This window comes from Castor canadensis, chromosome 8, assembly GCF_047511655.1.
Source record: "Castor canadensis chromosome 8, mCasCan1.hap1v2, whole genome shotgun sequence".
In the NCBI taxonomy this organism is placed as follows: domain Eukaryota; kingdom Metazoa; phylum Chordata; class Mammalia; order Rodentia; family Castoridae; genus Castor; species Castor canadensis.
This window is the reverse complement of record NC_133393.1, coordinates 31,205,113-31,229,182: the sequence shown is the minus strand read 5'-3', so window position 1 is coordinate 31,229,182 and position 24,070 is coordinate 31,205,113. Positions and strand designations below refer to the sequence as shown.

The following is a 24,070-nucleotide window of genomic DNA, read 5'->3' as shown; positions in this document are numbered from 1 at the left end:
CTAGAATGCAGGAGGCCTTGGGTTCTATCACCAATACACAAAAAGAGACAGAGACAGAGAGAAGTTAGTTGGGTTTTCTTTCCTAATTTATAATAGCAACAGTTGTTTATTATAGAAAATCCAAGCAATTAGGTAAAGCAGAGTGAATAACAGTTCTTTGTTTTGTTTTTGTTTTTTTGGTATTGGAGATTAAACCCACTTGAGCCATGCCCCCAACCCTTTTGTTTTTATTTTGTTTTTTGAGACAGGGTTTCTGTAACTTTGCCTCAGCTGATCTCAAACTCAAGATCCTCCTGTCTCCTCCTTCCAAATAGCTGAGATTATAGACATGTACCACCACTCACGGCTTAAAGACTTTTACCAGCCAGTGCCTCCCTGTCAGTCCTCTAGGCCACATGACCTCACAATATCATCATCACACTGTATCTCAAAGCCTGGTGTCCAGGTGCAGCGGTTTGTATATGGTTTGCCACCCCCCTCCAATTTATGACTTCCAATCTTGGAAGTCATGTGCTATTGGTATTAAGAGAGTATGAACTTAGTCTGATTATGGTGTGTAGAGGGAAGGGCTTTGGAGAATTGATTAGATTTGATAAGATCATTAAGGTGGAGCTCAATAATTGAATCCCGGTGGCTTTGTTAGAAGAGGGAGAAGCCAGGAGACACATTTGTGTCCCTGTCTCTTGCATATGATGCTCTCCCTCCTCTAAGGACGTGCCAGCGTGGCCATCCATCACCAGGGGAGGCAGCAAGAACATGGATCTCCAGAGCCCTGAGCCCTGAGCGTTACACAATTACCAGCCTCAGGTATGTCATTATAAGAATGCAAGACTGACTAACATGCCAGGCATGATATTGTAGTCACAAGGACAGGGGCTCTGTCTAGTTGCAACTATATCCCCCAAAACTAGAATTGGAGCTGACACACAGTAGGAGCTGATATTTATTGAACAAATGTATATCTGAATAAATGAATAATGAATCTCCCCTGAACATAGCAGACCCTTGGTTTCCAAGGTTAAGTGGTTCCGAGGAGACCACCATTGAGGAAAAGCCTTGCCTGCTCAGTATGCAGAGTTCAGTACTGTACTGTGGATGCTTGATTCATTTTCCCCATATACAGCCCAACTTCCACTAAAGACATACTGCCTTTCAATACCTCTCAGATTTCACTTCATGATTTCAATTCACCACATTTTGTGCTCTTTTTAGCTTAGGAGGAATACCGTAACTTTTACTTTGCTTTGGGGGCCTCCTTTTGGGAGGCAGATTTTCACAAAATTAGGGGCAGGGAAACACTCAGCAGATCACATAAAGATTTAAATACAACTGATGATAACATGGGACTGATTGAGAGCTTCTCCATGGCAACTGAGCTGTGTAATGTGAGTGTGGAATTGAAAATTTTTTGGTTTTGAAATTTTTCTTTGTATTTATTATTATTTTTGACAGTGCTTGGTCAAAACTACATGTAATCACTCTGCAAATAAGATAGGTTTACTATAATTAGAAGTAAACCGTGACACATAATATTTAGATTTACATTAATATGAGTTTTTAACAAACTAATTTATACTATACATCTTTGTAACTTCTTTTTACATGGGAAATGTCATGTGTACATTGTAGCACTGTGAACAATAAAAAAAGATTGGAGCCAGGCGCCTGGTGACTCAGGCCTGTGATCCTAGCTAATTGGGAGGCTGAGATCTGGAAGATTAGGGTTCAAGACCAGTCCAGGCAAATTGTTCATGAGACTCTATCTCCAAAATAACCAGACCAAAATCCAAAATGAACTGGAGGTGTGATGTAACCAGTAGAGTGGCTGCTTTACAAGCTCAAAGTCCTGAGTTCAAACCCCAGTCCCACCAAAAACAAACAAAAAAGACTGGAAATAACCAAAAAATATATTGACAGGAGGCTGGTTTAACAAATTGAGATACAGCCAAGTAAAGGAAGGCTATGCACATACATAATGTTTTATGGAAGTCTTTGAATATTAAGTGAGAAAAAGCAAACAAGGTTGGTGCCTACAGCATGCTATCTTTGAGAAGAAGATACATATATATTCTTTAGTTACATCCCATTTGCTTACATTTGAAAAAATAATGGAAGAATATAAAATAAACTAAAAGAAGTGAATGAATGGAAAAGGGGAATTGGTTAACTAAGAGACAAAGGTAGGCGGGAGACTTCACACAGTATGTGTTCATATTTTTTTACTCTAGATAATGTGATGTTGCCTGCTAATATTTTAAAGGCATATAGGAATATAAACTAGGAGTTTTGTGCCCACTGTCATTACCAAGACCTACTTTGAAAATGTAACCAACTACCTTCAATACTTTCAGCAATTCTGTCTGTTGCTTGCTCCCAGCTTTTAAAATACTGAGTCTATATCATTATCTCTTGGGTTTTCCATTTCAAAATCCTCTTACTAAAAAAGATGAAGACTTAGCCACCTAATTCTACACACAGGTGCACACATAAGCAAACAGACACACATGTGTCAACCCTTCTCTACATCTCCCTTGTGAATCCATCATTGTTTTTTATTCCATCTGTAGTCAATGTGTCCTAGAAGGATCCTTCTTAAGTCAAGAAAAAATACAACTGGAAACATAAGTTTCTCCTGTAAGTATGAGAAGCTTTCATCTTCCGAGCAAGGCAGAGCTCGGAAGGTCTAGGAGGTCTGAAAGTCCAAGAAGATAACCGTCAAAGTGACTCATTTTTCCAGACTCTTCCATAGAAGACATTTTTCATAGACATTAAAGATCCTTTGTCTGATGTTGTTTTATCCCCTTTGAAATATTGTTCAGATACAAGGATTGAGAAAAACGATTGGTGTAAAAAATAAGGATATTTTAAAAGCCCAATTAATAATGTAAAAGATTCAGCATGATCCTCCTTGAGTATTGTTAAAAATTCATTGTACTCAAATACCATAAAAGTCTAATTTACCACGATGTTTTACAGATAAATAATTTATTTGATAATTTCTTTCTGTAAGGTTATGTATGACAGATGATTTTTTGAAAACCCCCACACAATGCAATGTAGACTTTTAAAGTAACTTACTTTCCACAGGGCTTGCTTTATTGTAAATAAATATTCTTTACTAATGAACCATGTACAATATATGTCTTTCTCTTAAAGTCTTTTGTCATCTTTTCAAATAAATGTTTTATTAGGATACATTTTTCATTATACAGGGGGGATTCATAGTGACAATTCCAATTAGGCTTATATTGTACCTTATTTACATTTTTTGTCATCTTGTAGTTAATAAATTTCTCATTTGGGTGATTATCTAGTTTTCTATGTATCTGGATCACTATTCTTTCCTAAATATGACAAAACTACAAAATATTTCTCAGTAAATTAAACTCATCCATCATTTATGAAGAATAATAATGCTGAGTTTAAAAAATAATAAGATGCTAAATTAAAAAGGACCTTAGGCTGGGTGTGATGGTGCATGCCTATAATCCCTGTTAGTTGGGAGGCAGAGATTGGGAAGATCATGGTTCAAGGCCAGCCTGAGCAAAATTTCAGCAAGATCCTATCTATTTCAACAAACATGGTAGGCATGGTGGCTCATATCTGTAACCCCAGCAATGAAGGAGGCATAAGTAGGTCGGCCCTGGGCAAATAGCATGAGAGCCTATCTAAAAAATAACTAAAAGCAGAAAAAGGCTTGGGGTGTTGCTCATATGGTAAAGTTCACTAGGCCCTGAGTGAGCTCAAATTCCAGTGCCACCAAAAAAATTGGGGGATGGTAAAGTATTGGTCCAGTAAAGATATTTAAACAAATTTTAAAAACTCTGTAGGCTGGGGCTGTGGCTCAGTAGCCACCTGCCTAGCATGCAACACACAAGGCCTGGGTTTAATCCCTAGCACCACATGTCATCCACATCACCACCATCTCACTAAATGCAGATTCTTTTAATGCATAAACATAGGGAAAATATAAGCTATAATAAAGGACAACCTTCTACATTTGTTAACTTTAACATCATTAGTAACTGTACACATGCCCACTAATTAGATGGAACCCCATATCTCCAATGGTAGGGTCTGATTAAGTATTGTATACCCTCACTATGTATTACCATGAAGTCATTTAAGTGATCCAGTAGCAGAACACTTAATGACATGATACAATGTCCTTGACACAGTATTACCTGAAAAATAGATTATAGACAGAAAACACAGTATTATCTATGTGCAGGAAACATCTGGATTTCTGTACCTAGCAAACTAGATAGAACAGGACAAAATCTTAAGATCACTTAGGAAAATATAATAAATATACTTTTACACATATAACTACAATCACAAGAGAATGAAAGAACTCCCCAAAGCCCCAAAATGAAGAGGGATCTAGAGACTAAATGAGGTAGTACATGCTTGTAATTCCAGCTACTCAGGAGGCTATAGGTAGAAGGGATAACAATCTGAGGGTAGACCCAGATAAAAAGCCAAAAAGTGAGACCCCCACATCTGAAAAATAACCTAAAACAAAAAAGGGCTGGAGGCATGGCTCAAGTAGAGTGCCTGCCTAGCAAGCACGAAGCCCTGGGTTCAAACCTCAGTACCGCCAAAAAATAAAGCAAACAACTAACCAAAAAAACCAAAGAGGGAGCTAGAAAGCAGGTGGAAAGCTGGTGAACTTAATGGATGCTCAGACGACAGAAATCAGAGACTTGGACCAACTCAAGGTGGGGGATTGGAAGGAAAGTGTCCCATAGAGCCTGAACCTTAAAGAGGTAGAACTTTTTTATAGTGTCCATGAATAGCTTAGCAGGCAATTCTCAAAGAAGAAATGCAAGTGGCCAATAAATACATGAAGAAAGGCCCAACATCACTGGCCATAAAAGAAACGCAAATTAAATGACACTGAGATTCTACCTCACGCCAGTCAGAATGGCTGTCATCAATAAAACACACAAGAACAAATGCTGGGGAAGATGTGAGTGAAAGGAACACTTCTACATCATTGGGCAGGAATATAAATTAGTACAACCACTATGGAAAGCAGTACAGAGTTCCTCAAAAAAGATGCTTATACTTTCCTTTCCTCTTTGGAAATATTAAAACTGTGATGTTACCATCGCCTCTCTCGTTCTGTTAGCAAAATTACAGAAGGCAATTGCTTTGGGCTCCTACACTGGGCTCCAACAGACCAGAGCAAACAAAAATGCAGAAAAACAAGAGATTCTAGACTACCTGGATCAAAAAAAGAAATTCAATTCTGCTTTAACTCTTACAGGTAACCAATGGTTATTTTTAAATAAGCTTTTTTTCTTTCACTCTGTTTCCTTGAACCCACTTCACAAAACTTCCTTCTCTGCCTTTGACAGTGCGGGGGGGGGGGGGAATCTCATTCTATTTTATAGAATTGTACAATAGAGACTTCCCTGATACCTAAATCACAAATAAAAGCCAACTAGATCTATCAAAAAAGAAAAAGGTGCATGAAAGGGAAGATGGGGGGGGTGAAAAAAAAACACATCCTGAATGGAGAAAAAAAAAAATCTCCCTTGAGAATTGGCAATCACCACAAATTTACTTCTCACAGGTTTGGATTCAACTTTTCATTACTAGCTCGGCCCCATAAACCACGAGAGAAGAGATTAACTTCAAGTGGTCCTGAGTTGTTAGTGCCATAGGTACCTGAGAGAGGCAATTGTAAATCCTTTCTGGATTATAAATCCCTTCTTTGATCTCGGAGAGAACCCATATAAACCAGAAATTAATTCAAAATTTCAAAACACATAGACACAATGGAGAAAGGCAGGAGTACTAGTGCCAAAGATTTCAAAATAACAACAGGGAATGATGATGATGAAGAGAATAGAATTCTGGCAAACAAAAATGAAATATGGCACTTAAATGTTAAAGAAATAAGAGAGGTAAAGTACAAGATTTTTACAGAGAGAGAGAATGCCAGCACATATATGTAACCCCAACACCTTTGGAGGCTGAGGTAGGAAGATTGTGTTTGAAGCCAGCCTAGGCTACATAGTGAGACTGTGTCAAAAAACCAAACCAAACCAAACAAAAAAGATTCTGGCATATTTGAAAAATAACCAAGTACAACTAAAAATAAACAGATATGATGTTTGCTATTGAAAGCTCAATGGTTCAGTTAAATAGCAGGTTAGACACTGCTGAAGAGAGAATTAATGAACTTAGAAGGTCACATTTGCACAAAGACTTAGACAAGATGAAGGAGTGAATCCTGTGGACAGCTGAGAGATAGGCATTCCAGGCAGAGGAGTAAGAGATGTAGAGGCTTTGGGGAGGGAATGTTCCAGGAACAGTAAGAAGGTTAGCATGGGGAGAAAGCACTAGAAGGTAAGGTATGGGAGCCACAGGGTGGACCTCTTGGACCTCTGACTTTCACTGTGAGATGGGAGAGTTTCAGGGCTAACTCCCTTGAGCTTCTGTGTGGAAAACAGTGTAGGAGGCAAGGGAAGAAGCAGAGAGAAAGGTTTAAGAGGTTCTGCAAAAATCCACAGGAGAGTTTGCTGTCATGTACCAATGTGGGAGTGCTGAAGATCCCAAGAAAAAGGTCAGATTCTTGATTTATTATGAAGATGGAACCTACGGGATCTGCTGATGGGTTGGTTGTGAGGCAAGGATGACTCTGAGCAACCAGAAGAACAGGGCTGTTGCCATTCAAAATGGAGACTGATGCAAGAGGTATCTAAGTAGACCTGCTAAGCAGACCCCAGGATAAATATCTCAAGTTCAGAAGAGAGAGAAGCTGGAGATAAAAACTGGGAGGATCATCGGAGAGCTGGTAGTCAAAGCCACAAGATGGGTCAGCACCACCGAGAGAGTGAAAATGGAGAAGGAAATAGAGAGGAACTTGACTAAGAGATGGGATGCACATGAGAGGTAGGGTTGGTCTATCATCAAAATACTCTATAAACCACATTTCTTGGCTTGCCTAATGTGTGTGAGGTCCCAGGTTCTATCCACAGTACTATAAAAAAAAAAGGAAAACAACAATTCTCACCAAGTCAAATGGATCTGCTGCTAGGAGGCTTTAATGTGCAAGGGGGAAACTTAAAATAAAATCATATCTTCTGATCTTGAGAGTGCTACATTTTGCTGGCAGCAGGGGTGCAAATCACACAGTAGCAATTCCTTGCCTGCTTCAACCACAGCAAACCAAATATAGCTCCAGCCTGACTGAAAAGTACCTGTGAACTAACATGACAATCATGTGGATGGATTCCAGTTGCTGTTAACCAGAACACAGCCAGACTACTCAGCTTAAAATTGTGCTCTGTATTTTCTTGGTCAATAATATAACATTGAAGAAAAGGCTAGCAACTGACTAGCAACATATTTTGCCAAGGATGATAGGAACTGGGGGGGTCAAGATTCTTGAGTTCACTATTCACACATACAAAAATATGCAAAACTAGTTTATATGTCAAAAAATCATTTTTGTCACCTGGACAAAAGTGGGATACAGCAGTGTATCCCAAAGATGAGGCCTCTTCAGTTTTCATCCTAAATAAAAGATATGCTGACCAACCACAATCAAATTTTTGCTTTTTTTTTTCTATTTTCATCTCTTCCTATAGACAACTGTATTAGTCTGCTCTGTTTGCCCTAACAAAATACCACAGCCTGAGTGACTTTCCCTTTATATATTTTGGATATTAATCCTCTGTCAGATGTACAAAAGGGGAAGATTTTCTCCCATTCTGTAGGTCCTCTCTTCACTCTCATGACTGTTCTCTTTGCTGTGCAGCAGCTTTTTAATCTGATATAATCCCAATGATCAATTCTTTTTTTTTAATTGTTTTATTATTCATATGTGCATACAAGGCTTGGGTCATTTCTCCCCCCTGCCCCCACCCCCTCCCTTACTCCCCACTCTGCCCCCTCCCTTCCCCCACCCCCTCAATACCCAGCAGAAACTATTTTGCCCTTATCTCTAATTTTGTTGTAGAGAGAGTATAAGCAATAATAGGAAGGAACAAGGGTTTTTGCTGGTTGAGATAAGGATAGCTATACAGGGCATTGACTCACATTGATTTCCTGTGCGTGTGTGTTACCTTCTAGGTTAATTCTTCTTGATCTAACCTTTTCTCTAGTTCCTGGTCCCCTTTTCCTATTGGCCTCAGTTGCTTTTAAGGTATCTGCTTTAGTTTCTCTGCGTTAAGGGCAACAAATGCTAGCTAATTTTTTAGGTGTCTTACCTATCCTCACCCCTCCCTTGTGTGCTCTCGCTTTTACCAATGATTAATTCTTGATTTTATTTCCTGAACTACCGGAGTAGTTAGAACTCTTCACCTATTGTTGGGTGAGGAGCTCTTCAGCTGCAAACTCCCAGGAAATCTAGATAACACATGTAGCTAGATGCCAAGCCGTGAATATAAAATTTGGCAATATTTTAGCACCATTCATCTGTGCTCTAACTTTTTTCATGGAAAACTGATGAAGCAAATTTCCACCAAACCTGTGCCAATCAACACAGAATTACTGAAGAATTTACTAGCAACAGAAATAATGCTTTACAATTACAGTTTAAAATAACTCCCTATCAGATCAAGCAGAATTAAGGGAAACATGATCCAGGACTGGTTTTTAACACAAGAAGGACATTTGTGCAGAATGATGAGTAAGCAGATTCTGTGAGCTCCAAAGAGAGGCCAGGGAGATACCAGGAGAAAATTCAGGCTGAGAAAAGTTTCCAAATCCTCCTTCTCTCTCTCTAAGCATCAGATTCTAGAGGAGGTGTTGGGGAGAATGATTCCACAGAGGGTTCCTCATCATTAAACCCATCCAACTAATAAAAGAAACATCAGAGCCGGGTGCTGGTGACTCAGGACTATAATCTTAGCTACTTGGGAGGCTGCAGTCTGGAGGATCAAGGTTTGAGGTCAGGCTGGAAAACAGGTCATAAGACTTCATCTCCAAAAATATGTGGACTGGAGGTGTGGCTCATGTGGCAGAGTACCTGCTTTGCAAGTATGAAGCCCTGAGTTCAGATTCTAGTCCCACTAAAAAGAAAGGAAGGAAAAAAGAAGGGAGGAAGGGAGGGAAGGAAGGAAGGAAGGAAGGGAAGGAGGGAGGGAAAGGAAAGAAGGAAGGAAAGAAGAAAACTAGGCTAAGGAAGGATTAGCACAGTTCTCAGAAGCAACAGCATTTCTGAACACAGATGACAAATGCATAAGTACAAAGTGTACACTGAAAGAGATCACATTGCTGGACAAGGCCAAAAGTATGCAAGATGGCTTAAGGTGTGACACAGAGTCTCTCTTTAAATATAAAATTATATCCTAGGAGGGCTGGCTCAAGTGGCAGAGTGCCTGCCTAGTAAGTACAAGGCCTTGAGTTCAAACCCCAGTACCACACACACACACACACACACACACACACACACAAAACTATACTAGGATAGGTAATAGAAGATGTGAATAAATGGAAAGTGAAACCTTGTGTAACCTGGAGGGACAATTAATATTAAAGAAAACGGTATGTTAGGTCAACAGAAAAACATAGAATAAATTAAAACTCAACATAATGCTTTAAAATAAGTAATAAAATTCATTAAAAAAATAAACTGGCAAAAATATCAAAGAATATTTGGGAATTAAAAATGCAATGAAAGATTCATTCAGAGAAAGACAAAAATCATCTTAAATATAAACAAATAAAGGCTGGGGATGTAGCCTGGTGGTTGAGCACTTGCCTTGAATGCTCAGGGTTCTGAGTTTTATCTCTAGCACAAAAATAAGTAAATAAAAAATGTTTTAAATAATAAAAATCTAAAATGACCTTTTATTAGGGCTTACTTTTCAAACTAGTAGTAGCAAAACACTACAATAGTAATTGCTATTTAATTAAATGCTATTGTGACAAGTACATATTGCAAATTAGGAAGCAATTTACTTTGATATTCAAAAAACAAGCAAAATAATGAATGTTAATCCTAAAAAAATGAAGAAGAGAAATACAATATTAGTTTCAAATGCAGGGATAGATTAATTTGGATGTATTGAGGAAATATATATATCAAAGGCAAGATAAACAAAAAAAGTCAATTTCCAAAGAATGAAAGTATGGTTCTCTAAAAAATCAATTATTTAACAGTGGTTATGGCTGTTAGAACAGCTCAAATGGTAGAGTGCCTGCCTAGCAAGTGTGAGGCTCTGAGTTCAAACCCCAGTGATGCCAAAAAAATAAAAATAAAAAGATAAATAATGACAACTTAAAAACAAAACAAAATAGTGGTTATAAATAAACTCAATACTAAATGGTAGGAATACAAAAATGAACAAGGCAAGTTGGACTGGGACTTCTGCTGGCCCGGAAGACTAACACATGGACCTCCTTCCAGCAAACACATGGCCACACAGGCTGAAATACACACACACCTAGCTACACACTCCCCTGAGTCAAGTGAGTTCTACAACATGTCTTGTTTAATTTGCTGTAAACTCTTTTTTCTGTCAAGCATTCTATGTACTAGAGAAGAGTTAGACCCACGAAGGATGACTAAAGTTGTACAAGTAGTATTGCCAGATCTATCAAAACTGAAGGAACAGCATCAGACAAACACTAAGATATAGGATGCTGTCATGGGAAAATGACCAAGGAAATGATAAATATCAGCAGGTATTATAGGCAAAATTCAGAGATACACTTGTTTACCTTCTACATTACTCCCATGATTATATTTGGTACATGGCAAAAGGAATTTTGTAGATAAAATTGAAGTTGCTAATCAGTTGGATTTAAGGCAGGGAAATTATCTAAGTAGCTCTGACCTATCATGTGGGCTCTTTAAATGCAGACACATTTCCCAACTGATCTAGGGGAAGTCAGAGAGAAGATAATTGACATGAAAGAACCTTCTATATCCTGGGGTTCCACACTAACCATGGAATAGAAAATCTTTGGGGAAAACATTGTGTCTGGGCTGGGTGGTGTTGTCTCACGCCTGTAATCCTAGCTACTTAGGAGGCAGAGATCAGGAGAATGTTCGAAGCCATCCTGGGCTAACAGTTTGAGGGACCGTATCTCAAAAAAAAAAAAAAAAAGGGCTGGTAGAATGGCTCAAGATGTAGACCCTGAGTTCAATACTGAAAAAAAAATATGTCTGTACTGAACATATACAAACTTTTTTGTCATTACTCCCAAAGAATACAGTATAATAACTATTTACATAGCCTTTACATGGTATTAGGTATTATAAATAACTTAAGAGATGGTTTAAGGTGCATGGGAGGATGTGCACAGTGAAAACTACACCCTTTTATATGAGACTTGAGCATTTGGAGATTTTGTTATTCAAAGTGGGGTCTAGGAACCAATCGCTTAGGGATACTGAGGGGTGACTGTGTTCTAATCCTGGCTTTGAAAATGGAGGGGACCATGTGAAAAGAACCTGAGAATAGCCTATAGGAACTGAGAGTAGCCCTAGCTAACAACCAGCCAGAAACACAGACATGATTTCTACAACTGTAGGAAATGAATTCCACCAACACCCAGAATAAGCTTGGATGCAGATTCTTTCCCAGAACCTGTAGATGAGAACACACTTAAACAGCAACTTGATTTGAGTCTAGTGAGACCTTAGTAAATGCTAATAAACAGGTATTGTTTTAAGTCATAAAATTTGTAGTAATTTGTTCCACAGAAACATCAACCTAATACAGAAGGCAAGTGGGTAGGCATGACTGACATTGTGAAATATTATCAAAAGCTTCACAAATATCACTACAGCTTAGAAGGGATAATGAATCATATTAATAGGCGCTAGGAAAACCAGAGCAAAATCAATGCAAGATTGAAAACAAATGGAAGAGGGATTGCCAAGGTATGCCTCATTATAAGGACTTTGCTTTAACAACTCAGCAAAATAGGAATTTATAACTTTAATTTTCATGCTAAATGGGGCATACATATATGTAACCAAAAGACATTCTTAATACATAGTTAAGTTCAAAAGAAAGGGAATCTCTAGATGTTGTAAATGTTTTAAAAATCGCAGCAAATGAAAAAATCATGAGCTGGTATTATGGGTTGCCTACAGGGGTTGGGGCCCTAATGTAGGTCCTAGGAGACAGAACTGGACTTTCAATGATCGCTTTGGAACAGGATATATGGCCTCAGGCCACAGGGGCAAGAGAGTTGTGACTGAGCTCAATGGATGAAGGTGTGATCCTTGAACCATACCAGAGAAGTTTTCTGCCTATCACGTGGGGAAGGAGGAGGGATCCTTGCCTTTTATGCAGATTCTTGGTTCAATTTTTTTTTTCACGCAGGGAAAGCAGGACCCCAGGTCCTCATATTATGTAGGCAAAGAAAACAAATTTAGTTTACCTAACACATACACAAAAACAAGCATGTTCATATACAAACTCAAATTTAGAACATATTTGTGAAACTACTCTATGGAACTCAGGGAAGGAGGGAAGAAAAAATGGTGTGATAACGCATCAACAATATTGTATATTGTTGATGTTATATTGTAAAATATAACATCTGTGAAGGCAGAGGACATAAGGATGTATATTGAAAGCTGCTGAAAAATGGGGGGTCTAGGGGGTAAAAGGGAGAGCAACGGAAGAGGTTGAACAGACCAAAGTAAAGTATAGCTACAGTGGGGAAACACTGAGAAATCCCTGTGAACATCAAATTAGATATTAATAATGAAAGACAGGAATGTAAAATAGAACAGTGTGTGTGGAGGGGGGTGCTTGTAGGAGGGGGAAGGGTGAATGAAGGAGATTAAGGTGACAGTATGTAGTTGATGAAATTCATATACTTATATGAAATGAAACAAAGAAATCTCTTTCAACTGCTTTTTTTTTTTTGTGGTACTGGGCCTTGAACCTAAGGCCTACACCTTCAGCCACTCCACCAGCCCTTTTTTTTGTGCGTGTGATAGGTTTTTTCAAATAGGGTCTCTTGAACTATTTGCTCAGGCTGACTTTGAACCGTGATCCTCCTGAGTAGCTAGGATTACAGGCATGAGCCACTGGTGCCTGGCTTGCACTTGCTTTAAGTTAGGTGGAGAGGGGGTTAAGGGGAAGAGATGATGGGGGTGATCTGACCAATGTACAATACAATCTTATTTGGAATTGTCACAATGAACCCCCACTGTACAACGAATATACCCTAATAAAAAAATTTAGTTTACCTGCATAATTTCAGAGACCAGCTTGAAAAACTAATTTAAAAAACAGGAAAGACTGCCAAGGTTAGGCAGAAATATTGTGAAACCTGTCTAGAGGTTCACTTGCCCACACGGAGCACAGTGAACACAACAGAAAAATAACTCCCACTGACTGTGAGTCACCATAAGATGTGAGGCACACTAGGGAGTAAATGAATACATAGGACAGGTGACAGATGGGACACACAGGAGCAAGAACTGGAACTAAAGGAAAACCTAAGAGATAGTACAAAATAACTAAACTGGGCATAGGAGATAAAAATCATAATAAAATAGCGAGATAATTCCTTTAACATAGACTCTAAGTTTTGACAGACTGTTGACTCCAAGGTTTCTGATCAATAGCATCAGAGACTTTTCCGTTTGACATGCTGCACACTTTGTTGGTGCACACCCGTGCGTGCACATAGTGTCCAACAGTATCAGTGCCTAAGTCAGGAGAATTACATTCCTGCTCTATGGGAGGAGAAGGATATAGAAAGCAACACGAAACAGTAGCCCTCATTTTGTTTTAAATTACAGACTAATGTTAATTGTTCTCAGAACTGGATTTTATTCTCAAAATTAAAAGCATTTTTCTCTTGGATTTAATGAAGTATTGCAAGTAGAAGCCAGTGTGACATGGTGAGAGATGTCAAACTGATGAAAGATGTGCAGCCTGATTTAAAACAAAACCCTGAACCCTTTTAAAGAACAATGAACATATTTTACATGCAAAAAAATAATAAAGCAAGACAGAGCCAGGTGCAATGGCCCCAGCTACTTAGGAGGCTGAGGCAGGAGGATCACTTGTGCCCAAGAGTTTGAGACATAACCAAGACGCTGTCTCAAAATATTAAAAAGAAAAGGAAAACAGTAAGGTGTTTTTTTCTAAGGGGCATACTTTAAGAAATCTAAATCAGAAGTTGTATAAATAAAAATCTCAAATATACAACCTAGGCTGGGCACACTGGCTCATGCCTATAATCCTAGCTATTCAGGAAGTAAAGACAAGGAGGATATTAGTTTAAGGCCAGCCCAGGCAAAAAAGTTCTTAAGAGACCCCATCTCAAGCAATGGCAAGCACGAGGCCCTGCCTCTTCCCCCGCCACACACAAAAAACCTAACTACATCTCCAAGAACTAGAAAAAGAATTTGAAGAAACTAAAAGGTGGGGGAGGAATGGGGAGGGAGGAGGAGGTGGCACAAATAATGTATACACATGTAAGTAAATATAAAAATGATAAAATAAAAGGAAAACTACATAAAAGTAGCAAAACTAACAGTTGAAGATTACAAATAAAGAAACAAACAAAACAGACAAACCCTTAACTAGACAAACTAAGAAGAAAGATTAAAAATAGAAATTGTGTAATTAAAAATAAAGCTATTGAAGCCAGGGCCTAGAATCAACCTGAATGTCTATCCGTAGACAAAAAAGATAAATAAAATGTGGTAGAAATACAAAATGGAATGCTATGTAGCAATGAGAAATGTTGAGCCAGGCACCAGTGGCTCACACCTGCAATCCTAGCTACTCCAGAGACAGAGATCAGGAGGATTGCGGTGTAAAGCCAGCTGAGGAAAATAGTTCAAGAGACCTTATCCTGAAAAAAAAAAATCCATCACAAAAAAGGGCTGGTGGAGTGCCTCGAGTTCAAACCAGAGTACCACACACACAGAAAAAGAAATGTTGCAATCTTATCATTTGCAACAACATGAACAGAACTTGGAGGACATCGTATTAAATGAAATTAGCTAGGCACAAAAATGAACAGTGCGTGAGTTCACTCATATGTGAAATCTTATAAGGTAACCTCATACAAACAAAGAGTAGAATTATGGTTACCAGAGGCTGGGAGAATAGAGGTGAGAGTAAGGGAGAAGGGGTTTGGCCAGTGGGTACAATGTCACGGATAGATAGGGAGGAATGCCTTCTGGTATTCTATGATATAATAGGATGGACATAGTTAGTAGTAATGCATTGTATATCTCAAAACAGCAAGAAGAGAAGATTTTGAATGTGCTCACCATAAGAAAATGGTTAGTTTTTTTTTTTTTTAAAGGGCCTGGTACAGTGGCTCGAGGCAGAGATTAGGAGGATTGCAGTTTGAAGTCAGTCTGAGAAAAAAGTTAGTGAGACCCCATCTCAAAAAAAAAAAAAACAAAAAACTAGGCATGGTGGCATACACCTATGATCTCAACTATACAAGAGGCATAAGTAGGAGAATTATGGTCCAGGCTTTTCTGGGCAAAAATGTGAGGCTCTATCTAAAAATATATAAACAAAAAAAGGAGGGGCTGGGATATGGTGAAAGCAGTAGAGAGCCTGCCTAGCCAAAAACAAAAAGGAATACAAGCAGACTGTAAGCTACTGAAGTTTAAAATGAACTAAAATGGAAGCTGTATCTGAGGAAACCCAAATTCAACTGAAAGAAATTAAAAGTTAGAAAATACAAAAGAAAGGAGTCATAAAGTAACAAATGGTCCTGTATGTACCTCCTGATGGAATAAAAAGAATTGGGAAGAGGCAAATGCAAAGAGAAGAGATCAGCTACAAGATTGAGAGAAATCAAAGGGACCCACCTCTCCCTGAGACAGGAGTAAACACTATCAAGCATTGTTAAATACTATTTAAGTTTTATCAAATGTCATTACAATTTTCAGCTCTGTGTTGAGCTTTTATTAAGACCTATGTTATAAACATCCTTCTAATACTTTTTCTAGATGATTAAAACTGTCAAGACCCAGACATTTGACAGTTCTCTTCTTTATGACTGTCAGCTAAGCAGGCCCTCTCTGGCAGCTTAGCTGGGCTGCTTTGAATACTCCCTGAGGAAGCCACATGGCAACTACAGCTGCTCGCTGTCAAAGTACAACTTTGGCTCCAGAAGACATTATTGCAGCCATGATTGTTTCAAACAGCTTGCACAGGAGTTTTTGCCCCCATAAGCCTCAGTGAATTCTAGATGACCCTGTAACCATCTTCATCCAGGCCAGAGCACCTCTCCTATTGGCCCAGCAGGAAGACTGTTATTGGTGCAAGCTAAATCCTTCATTTGCATGAAAGGCAGTGCCATAATTGGTGCAAACACCCTTGCCATATACCCCTGAAGGCTATATAAGCAGGCTGTTCAGCTCACTTTTCAAGTTAGTCAGGAGACACTCTCCTGTGCTGCCTCCTGGTGTTGCAACATCAGGCCCATTTATAAGGCTTCTCTCAAGTGGTCTTTTCTTATCTACTTTTGATCTTTATCATTAGTAGATGGGTTGAGCTAGTAACATGAAAATAGAAGTGACAGCTGAGTAGAAGCAGTGGCAAAGGCAGTAGTTTCTACCTTGGCAGTGGCAGTGGTAGCAGCAGTGGCATCAGTAGCCGCTAAAGAGTTCCAAAGAGTAGCTGGGGACAGAACTGACAGGGAGCAGAAGAGACAGATGAGAAAATGTGGGCCCCAGTAATTGGAAAAGATCTGGGGAGCTTCCCTTAAGGGCTGAGGGTCTCCAACCTCCTAGGCCTGAGAGTTGTAATACTGCTGTTGAGGTCAAAGGGTCCTGACACCCTAGGCCCAAGAGCTGTAACACTAGACAATGTAGGGGCTGAGGTCCCAACACTTGAGGCCTACCAAGAGCTGTAACACTAGAAAGCACTGCCTGCTACTGGAAACTGAAGATTAGAATAGCTGCCTAGTGGTTAAAAGAATTATTACTAAAGGAAAGCTAAACAGAGAGGGATGGAAGAAACATGGTTAAGCTTAAAAATTGGCTAACCTACTGGTAAACTGTAAAAATATTCAAATTAAAATGCTGAAAATAAAGTGAAAGATGACAGAGGGGAAATTGAAATTAAAGTATACTAAGGTCTTACATAACTTTGATAAAAAATATAAAAATGTATTAACTTTAGATTGTTTCAAGTAAATATTTATGTTAAAATAAAACATGGTCCCTGCTGTACAGAAACTTATACCATGACAGAATAAGTGATATTAACAGAGGCATGCCCAAAGTGCAAGACAGCCTTAAGGAAACAGGATCTGAGGCATCAGGGAAGCCTCCAGATGTGGTGCTTATGCTCAGGACTAATTGCATTTAAAGGCATGGAATCGTGGAAGGGCCACATATTTTGAGTGGTTTTCTATAGTTGGAATGTAAAATACGTGTGGGTAATGATAAAAGAGGATGAAAAAGTAGACCAAGAAGAAACAGTAAAGAACTGTACAGGTTATTTTAAGGAATCTGGGGATGGTGGAGTAGCTCAAACGATAGAGCACCTTCCTAGCAAGCATGAGGCCCCAAGTTCAAACCCCAGTACTGCCAGAAAAAAAGGAAGAAAGAAAGAAATCTGTGCTTCATTTAGTAGGTAGAGTGGAGAAATGAAAGAAAGAGAGAGAGAGAGAAAGAAAGAAAGAAAGAAAGAGAAAAACAAAGAAGAAGGAAGAAAAAAATAGGTGGTATGGAGACTTTTTTTAAAGTTTTTATTGTGGTAAAATATTCATAAAATAAAATATGCCATTTTAACTATCTTTAAATGTACAATTCAATGATAACCATCATCTCTACCCTTAAGACCCTTTTCATGATTCTAAACTGAAACTCTATACCCATTAAACATTCCTCCCTCCCCCCATTTGCTGGCAACCACTATTCTACTTTCTGTATCTATGAATTTGACTATTCCAAATGTCTCATCTAAGTGAAATTGTACAAAATTGTCCTTTTGTGTCTGGCTTCATTTCATTTAGCACATCTTCAGTTTTCATCCATGTGATAGTATGTGTCAAATTTTCATTCCTTTTTAAAGCTGAATAATATTCTGCTGTATACATGGGCCACATTTTGTTCATCCATTCATCCACTGATGGACAGAACATTCAAGATTTTTAAGCAGGGGAGTGGATGTGTGCATAAAGCTGCTATAAAGAGGTATCCCTAGAAGGAGAATGAAGAACAGCATATGTGAGCCAAATGAGGAACTTGTTTCCTGAAAGTGAAAATGGTCTCTGGGTAAAAATGGGTAGAAGTCTAGTAAAATGAGATCAGAGTTGCTCCACATTTAGAAAGTACACTTGTAGCAGTGGATAGGAAATCCCAGTAAAAGGCAGCGTGGGGGAAGATTATTAGTTAGTAGTATACAACTCATAAACATGTGTGAATAGCAGATTGTGAGAAGCCTATGAGAACTGGACATTAGCACAGCTATACCCAATGTTCTGTAGGCTGAGTTCAGCACAGTCCCAGCCACAGAATAAGGTGAGAATAAGATGCAGAGCAGCTGCTTTTCCTAAGATGTTTCTGCAGGCTGAGATTGGCACAGCCCCAGCCATAGAAAAGGGAAATGCAGCTCAGCTGCTGTTCCTAGGTTGTTTAAGTTCAGAGAAGCAGGAATGCAGGTTTCTATTGTTACAATGTCATGCCCCTCCCCCAGAACTACTGCTCCACCTCCTTTTTACCACTGGGTATAAAAGACTTGCTGAAGGAGGATGCCAGGCTTTTGCTTTTGGCTTTTTGATGGGGAAGGCTTTGGGCTTTTGGTTTTTGGCTTTTTGGATGTGGAAAGCTTTTGGAAGGGAGGACTGATGGAGGGAGATTGATGAAGGGGGAAAACGAATGGCTGAAGGGAAATTGCTGAAGGGAGGATTGCTAAAGGGAAAAGAATTGCTGAAGGAGAATTGCTAAAGGGGAATTGCTAGCAAGTCTGAGGGCCAAGATTTTAAGAAAGCTAAAGAGAAAACATGGGACAGTACAAGTATGGGAGCAAAGACTTTAAGAGAGGTTATGCTAAAAAAAAAAAAAAGCTAAATGAAAACATGGGACCGAGGGAGTCTAAGAAAAGAGGTTTTAAAGAATAGTGAAGCAAGGTTTTAAAGAATTATAAAGGAGTAAGGCCTTAAAGAATAAAGACAGAGAAAAGAAGCAGATGAAATGAAGAGAATAATAGAGAACAGAAGCAATTAGACTGTTGCACATCTCCACCCAAGCGCCCAACACACCTGGCCACCACTTTCTGTCTGTCTATCGTTGTCCTTTCAGAATCTCCCATCACTGCCCAGTTAGCACCGGTTAGGCTTGGTAATAAGAAAGGAGCAATAACAAGCTCACTCCAAACATGGAAGAGTTTGTTTCCCACACTACAGTAAAGCCCTGGCATATCACACCTAGAACCTTGAATCTGTAGTAGATTTAAGAAAAGGAGGTCGAAATTAACAAAATATTTCAGCTTGCTGATAAGCACAAATATGCCAAGAAAGATGGTTAAAGTATAGTTTTATTAAAGATAAGATGTCTTAAGAAGTCATTTTGGGGAAATTTTGAAGGTAACTGTGTGGTGTTGACAGGATAGTACAGCTACCATCCTATAGGTCATCTTATTGATGAAAAAGTGGTAATGTATGCTAATACAATCACAAACCTAAATAATAGGGTCCCATTTTCTTAGGAAGCAGGAGTCCATACTGCCTCATGAAGAAACATTCTACAAACTGTAATGCTTAACGTGTGTGGATGACAACAATGGCGTTAATTTACCATAGGTACTAATTATTTTGGCACTTTCTAATGTGGTATGACTCCAACTTTGAAAATTCATTTTGAGGTCTGAGTTATCCTCTTATTCTAGTTACATTACTTAAATTAAAAGATATTTACTAGAATCCCTTGCTTTAATTTAATGAAAAGAATTACTAGAGAGTTAGAAATACTGAAACTTTGCAACAGCCAAAATAACTCTCCAATATTATCTGAGAGGGGAACAGACCTAAAAGTCCAATACCATAGCTATACCTATGGTATAGCTTCTTAATGGCTTTAAGAAGCTTTCCTCTGAATCACAAACATCTGCTGTTAAAAGACTGCAAAATAATGCAAAAAAAAAAAGATGTTATTTCAGCTTCTCTGAAATAACTGTTTAATAGAAATAAAGGAGAAAATAATTTCTCATTACTGGATTCACAGAAATAATTTCTAAAAGGTGGACATGGTGGTGCACATCTGTAATTTAGCTACTTAAGAGACTGATACAGGAGGATCGTAAGTCCAAGGCCAGCCTGGGTAACTTCCTGTGACCCTGTCTTAAAATAAAATAAAATTTAAAAAGCAGGACTGGGGATGTAGTTCAGTGGTATAGTATTTGCCTAGCATGTATAAAGCCCTGGATTCAATCCCCAGTACTGAAAGAAAAAAAGAAAACTTATCTCAAAAAATAATAACTATCATTGAAATGGTTCTGTATGACTACATATCAGGATACAAGAGCTGATATTTATCTCATATTTGTCTTATTGCATATGTCATCTCTTATGTTTATATTTATCCTTGTTTCTTTTGTGTGTGTGTGTGTGTGTGTGTGTGTGTGTGTGTGGGACTGGGATTTGAACTTAAGGCTTTGAATTCCACTGCTTAAGCCACACTTCCAGTCTATTTTGCTCTGGTTATTTGGAGATGGGGTCCCACTAGTGCCAGGTGGGATTGTTGTTTGTTGATTTTTGCTTTTTGGGAATTTTTTGAGATGGGTTTGCACTCTGTTCCCCAGACTGGCCTTTAACCCCTAGGCTCAGGAGATCCTCCTGTCTCAGCCTCCTGAGTAGCTGGAACTATAGATGCATGTCCTGGAGTTCTATCTTACACAATTCTTATAAGGAGTCTACTACATAGATCTTATTGTTCTCTCTATTTTGCAAATGAGGAAAGTGAGGTTTAGAGAGCTTATGGAATTTCCCAAATGTGATGCAGCCAGTAAGTGGCAGAACCCCACCAAACCCACCTGTGCCATCTCTCTTACCTGGCAATCTGCATCACTCTTCCCCAGAAAAGGGCATTCCAGTTTCTACATGTTTACTTAAAGAGAATGATTTTCTGCTTGGCTGGGGACTAAGTCAAAAGAAAAATTTAACCATAAACCCATCCTTTTATCTGAATTAACTTACTGATGCTCTTTCAACTATTTTTAATTCAAAAAGATATTAGTTGAGTTATTTTCATTATTCTACAAGGAAATTAAAGTCCCTGCTTACAGTGAGCCTTTCCATCACCTACAGATCTAAAGAGTGCCAATATATGTTTATATTTCTCTTTTTCAAATTACAGGAAACAACTTTCTCTATAACCCTTAACTCTATAACTGAATTGACATCTCCACTTTCCCTCATTTGCATCAAAATAAGGTAAGATCACTTAAGTGCAAAATAAAAATTTACATTTAGCATAACTTCAATAATCTCCATGATACAGTCTTCTTTTACAAAAATAAATTGAAGCATTTAAACAGTGAGCATGCATTTCAAGATTAAAGAAATAATCACATTCACTTAAAAATTCTTTTTTTTTTTTTTTGGAGAGGTTGTCTACAATTTCTTTTCCTATATATCAAAAAACACAATTCAACTTTTCTAGTCAAGCACTAGAAAATATACCATCATTTAACAAAAATGTTTAGAGAAACTAACCAGCAATAAAAATGTACACGAATGTAGTCGTATTCCTTCCTCTTGCTTCATATAAATAAGAGAACAAATGATCTGAAGAATGATGACTCTCATAATTTCAGTATGATATTCCTTGGAGGGAATTCCGAAAGCAGGAGGGGCACACAGACGAAACGCAGTTAGCAAATGATAGCAAAAATCTGGTACTACTACTAGGCGAAGTTTAATTAAAAGGATTCTTCAGATGTAAGAAATGCAATTCCTGAGACTGGGAAAAGACATCCAAATTTTCCCGACTCCACCCTACTAAGAAACCATCAGTCAATGTAGCAACCCAGAAACACCTTTTCCTAGAAGTCCAGAAGAACCGCGACAAGTCAGGGCGTCCTCATTCTATTTTGCTTTGGCACAACCTGCCTACTTGCTGCCCTCGCTTCCTGGCACTGGCCAGCCGGACTGGGAAGTGGGATGCTGCACCCGGCGACACTGAAGCTAGCTATCTCTGGCCGGGAGCATCATTCGCAGTCCCACCTGCTCCTCGTCGTCACCGCCCGGCCTGACACGCACGTTCACACCCTTGTCAGAGATACCTCCCCCACGGAGCAAAACCCTAAGATTTCTCTTCCGCGGGACACAGCGCCAGAAGAGCGACTCTGGACCAAACCCGAGAGAAGCTGAGGTTCCTGGTGCGCTCTTACCTCCAGCAGACACAACGATCGCGTCCACAGCTCCAGCATCCCGCTCTGCGCGGGGCCACCCAGGCCCACTGGAGGCAGCACCGGCCCAGCCGGGATGCACCCGGAGGGACCCCCGCCCGCCAGTCCGCAGCCGCAGCTTCTGCTGGCGCTGGGAAAGCGCGCGCCAGTGATTCAGCGCCTTTCCGCGGTTACCACGGCGACGCGCGCGCGCAGGCGCACACACGCCCTCAGGGATGGACGGCGCCCGCAGCCACCCTACCCAGCCTCTCCCGTAGCGCTCCAAAGACTGGCAGGCGACCAACTCCCAACCTGCGAAGATCAAGATTTGAGGACAGCGGCCTTCACCTCCCTCCTCCTTTCCTTCACCATCATCTTCCCTAACAGTATGGTTCTAAAAGGACTGGAGACTTGAAAGCTCCTTCCAAAATAAATGCCAGGGCCAGGGTGGCTCAAGAGTGTGGGATACTAAGACCCTTTGAGAGTGTGTTCATCAAACCGAAGTCAGTATGTGTAAAATGAACGTTGACCAAGAAGTCCCTATCGATAGATCAGTAGTGGAGGTGTGGAATATGGAGTTTTCTTTATTCTAAGTGGTTAACACCACAATTAAAGAGTATTTCATGTTATACTGATTTTAACATAAAATTTCCTTTTTCATGGAGAATTTTTTGGGGGGACAGGGTCTGACTGGGTAGCCCAGGTTAGCCTCAAACTTCTGATCCTCCTGCCACAGCTTCCCAAGTGGTGGGATTAAAGGAGGGCACCACCATGACTAACTCCTTCATGAAGAAACTTGTTTTTTTATGGTATTAGGGTTTGATGGAGAATCTTGATGGAAAGTTTAACCTGAATAGGATAGTAGTTTGTTGAAACACCTTTCAAACATCAGATGTACTATGTCCTTCAATACAATTATGTGTAAATTATGTGTAAATACAAAGATGAGTGAAACTTGTTGCTTCCAGATATTGGTGGTTAAATGAGAAATGGGAATAAACACAACTGGCAAGGCTACATCTTACCCGTCTAATGAAAAATGACTTACAATGCTTCATATGCTTAAATAAGTAAGCTCCTTCACATTTAATTAAAAAAATAATAAACCTTGTAAAAGGTACTCAAAAACGTAAGTTGAATAAAATCATTAGCTACTTTTTACCCTGGATTTATTAAGTTTGCCTTCAATAAATTAAAAAGGGTCTGAGAGTGTAGCCCAGTGGTGTTCTTGCAAAGAAGTACAATAATTAAATGTGCATGAATCTGGATTGGATCTGAATCCAATTTTCCTCCCTTTAAATAACACATATAGACAATTAAGTGAGCTAGAAAAGGGCTACAGACTGTTGTGTGGCAGTTGGTTTCCTAATTTTGACTATGGTATTATAGCTATGTAACAGATGTTCCCTGTGTTTCAAAAATCACCTTAAAATCTTTAGGGTAAAAGGCAACATGTCTCCAGGCACTGGTGGTTTATGCCCATAATCCTAGCAATTTGGGAGGGTGAGATTGGAAGGATCGAAGTTTAAGGCCAGACGGGGGACAAGTAGTTCTGGAGAGCCCATCTCTAAAAATAATCACAGCAAAACGGACTGGAGGTGTGGCTCAAGTGGTAGAGCACCTGCTTTGCAAGCTGGGGATTGTTAGTCCCCAATCCTAGTTAATTCCTGCTTCTCACAATCACCCTCTGAAACAGCAATTAACTGGAACCCATTCTAGATTCCAGGATTCTCCTCAGAATTAAACAGGAAACCAAACCTTAC

At 39.2% G+C, this 24,070-nt stretch overlaps 1 protein-coding gene across 3 annotated transcripts in view; it reads right to left on the bottom strand.

Annotated features, from left to right (window-relative positions):
• Kiaa0319 (KIAA0319 ortholog) overlaps positions 1-22,503 on the bottom strand; it is a 100,734-nt gene extending 78,231 nt beyond the window's left edge. For 2 of the 3 annotated variants that reach the window (XM_074082772.1, XM_074082774.1), the window contains exon 1: positions 22,311-22,503. The gene's annotated coding sequence lies outside the window, so the exon portion shown is untranslated. Of the gene's footprint in view, positions 1-21,633; positions 22,223-22,310 lie in introns of those variants that run through there. The other variant, XM_074082773.1, reaches the window with a different exon arrangement.
• Positions 22,504-24,070: the final 1,567 nt, after the last annotated feature.